This window comes from Macaca nemestrina, chromosome 14, assembly GCF_043159975.1.
Source record: "Macaca nemestrina isolate mMacNem1 chromosome 14, mMacNem.hap1, whole genome shotgun sequence".
In the NCBI taxonomy this organism is placed as follows: Eukaryota; Metazoa; Chordata; class Mammalia; order Primates; family Cercopithecidae; genus Macaca; species Macaca nemestrina.
Window position 1 is genome coordinate 10,194,473 of NC_092138.1, and position 3,294 is coordinate 10,197,766.

Sequence of the window (3,294 nt, forward strand, 5' to 3'; positions counted from 1 at the left end):
TTCCCTTCCAATGTTGCTGTGCATAGCATCCTAGCTTTACCTCTGAACTAAGAACTTCATGCAAACATATTTTCAATTGATCTGCCACTTATTGTTGACTCAATTATAAACCACTTAAAGCTTCTGAGACCAGCAGGTACCTGGTTTTGTGTAACACACATTTGTCTTTAAAATGCTTTATATTTTTTATAATTTTCTCCCTCATATTACCTAATTCACAACTCCATTCTATTTTATACACCTTGCATGTCCCTATTCATGCTGAAGCCTTTTCTCACTACAAAATGAAAGATAAAATGAAATGATTCTCAGGAAGGTGCTGAGCTTAAACTGAAGCAAGTTCAGTGGATGCCAGCGGCACCCTGATCCGAAGAAAGCTCTCAGGGTCTGCAGCGCTTGCGTGTCAAAGGAAGGTGTGAGCTCAAAGGTCTGGACCTAGCTTATAGAAATGGGACGCTGGTCATCAAATACTGTAGAAGAAAGCAGAACCGAGAGAGAGAGAGAAAAAAAAAAAAAGGACTGTAGACGGTCCTCAATGAGGAGTTCTTCAGATAGTAGAATATACAGCTGAAAGAAAGAAAGAAGGAAATCAAGATCAAAGTCAAAATCTTGGTCCAGAGATCTTCAGCCTCGTTCGCATTCTTATGATAGAAGACTCAGGCATCAATCAAGCAGTGGATCTCATGGCTCTAGAAGGAAACTAACTCGAAGTCGTTCAAGGGGTCGAGGGAAATCCTATGGAGTTAAGAGGTCTAGGTCAAAAAGCAGAATAAGAAGATCTAGGTGAAGGCCTTGTCCATGTTCTCACAGTCAGAGCAGTGAAAGGCCCAGCCACAGAAGAATGCATAGTTGTTCTCGGGATAAAGAACAACGTAAAGGCAGAGATAAAGAGAAAAGGGGAAAGATAAGGGAAGGACAAGGATTACACAACATTAAACATTGGGAATCTGGAAACATCAAAGCTGGATTAAAACATCTGCCACCAGCTGAACAGGCCAAAGCCAGACTACAGCTGGTTCTTGAAGCTGCTGAAAAGCTGATGATGCATTGAAAGCCAAAGAAAGAAATGAGGAAGAAGCAAAGAGAAGAAAGGAGGAAGACCAAGCCACCCTGGTAGCACAAGTGAAAAAAGTAAAAGAAATGGAAACTGTTGAAAGTGATTCCTTTGTTCAGCAGACATTCAGATCAATTAAGAAGTCAAAAAGTTAGTGGAACCTAGTGAGGCAAAACATGCAACTTCAACATCAGGACCAGCATTAGCAGGTGTTGATCTACCCAGTACTGAAAAACGAAATACAACTGAGCAGCATCCCTACTTCTATCAAGTACCAAGATGACAATTCCCTGGCCTATCCAAATTTATTTATAGAGAAAGCTGGTGCTGAGCGAAAATGATTCAGAGGCTAATTGCTCTCTGACAAGAAAGACTAATGGGCAATCCTGTGGCCTAAGTAATATACATATGGTTGGATTGGATGGCCAGCAGAAACATTGGACATTTAGGTTTTTAAATACCAATGTTAACTTTTTGCCCGTAAAAAGAATTCAGCTGATTATATAAAAAGGTAATCTCATTTCATTCTTCTTTCATGTAGGCTTGAATATTTGTGGATTTGAATTAATATGCTTGTTTTTAAGCTGTATGTTTTAAACTGTAATATTATGAAAATTAAAACATAAAATTTAAGAATTTGTGAAAATGTTACACTGTTAATAAAGCTAACTATAGATTTTTAAAAAAAGATTATCTGGGTGTGGCACGTGCTCTGCAGTAAACTGCAGTTTCCAGAGTTCCCTATTAATGCCTAATGGACCTAGGTTGTCTATCTGGATGCCAAAGGCATATGTGTATGTATCTTCTGTCCTGCTTCAGCCAATTCCCTAGTATTGACTGACTTATGAAAGTCAGCAGATGTGTGTGTTTGGGGTTATGTTGTTTTATTTTATTTTGTCATGCAGAATATATATTTTAAAATGAGTTTGAATACAACCGACAGTGGACTAACATCTAGAATTTACAAGAAATTCAAACAACTCTACAAAAATACCTGTAAAGAATCTCATTAAAAAGTGGAAGACGGGGCCGGGCGCGGTGGCTCAAGCCTGTAATCCCAGCACTTTGGGAGGCCGAGATGGGCGGATCACGAGGTCAGAAGATCGAGACCATCCTGGCTAACACGGTGAAACCCTGTCTCTACTAAAAATACAAAAAACTAGCTGGGCGAGGTGGCGGGCGCCTGTAGTCCCAGCTACTCGGGAGGCTGAGGCAGGAGAATGGCGTAAACCTGGGAGGCGGAGCTTGCAGTGAGCTGAGATCCGGCCACTGCACTCCAGCCTGGGCGACAGACCTAGACTCCGTCTCAAAAAAAAAAAAAAGTGGAAGAAGGACATGAATAGTCAGTTTTCAAATAAGTCACACAAATTGCCCACGGGCATTTGAAAAAAAAGTTCAACATCACTAATCATCAGACAAATGCAAATTAAAACCACAATGAGATACCATCTAATGCCAGTCAGAATATTAAATATTAAAAAGACAAAAAACAGATGTTGGCAAGATGTAGAGAAAGAGAACCCTTATACACTGTTAGCGCAACTGTAAATTAGTACAACCTCTGTGGAAAACAGAACAGAGATTTCCTAAAGAACTAAAAAAAAACTACCATATGATCCAGCAATCCCACTACTGGGTATCTACCCAAAAATAAAGAAATAATTATATTAAAAAGATAACATGGCCGGGTGCGGTGGCTCATGCCTGTAATCCCAGCATTTTGGGAGGCCGAGGCGGGTAGATCACAAGGTCAGGAGATTGAGACCATCTCTACTAAAATATACAAAAAAATTAGCCGGGTGTGGTGGTGGGCCCCTGTAGTCCCAGCTACTTGGGAGGCTGAGACAGGAGAATGGTGTGAACCTGGGAGACGGAGCTTGCAGTGAGCAGACATCGTGCCACTGCTCTCCAGCCTGGGCCACAGAGCAAGACTCTGTCTCAAAAAGGAAACAAAAAAAAAACAAAAAAAACCCCACGAACTCATATGTTTATCACAGCACTATTCACAATAGCAAAGATATGGAATCAACCTAAGATTCCATCAATGGCTGATTGCATAAAGAAAAGGTGGTATTATACACACTTGAATACTACTCAGCCATAAAAAAGAATGAAATCATGTCTTTTGCAGTAACATGGATGGAACTGGGGGTCATTATCCTAAGTGAAACAAGACAAACATAGGAAGACAAATATCACATGTTCTCACTTACAAGTGGGAGCTAAATGAAGTGTACACA

General features: G+C 40.4%; 1 pseudogene; it reads left to right on the forward strand.

Annotated features, from left to right (window-relative positions):
- The first annotated feature begins 448 nt into the window (after positions 1 to 448).
- Positions 449 to 1,451, forward strand: LOC105498791 (serine/Arginine-related protein 53-like; annotated as a pseudogene).
- The last annotated feature ends 1,843 nt before the right edge of the window (positions 1,452 to 3,294 follow it).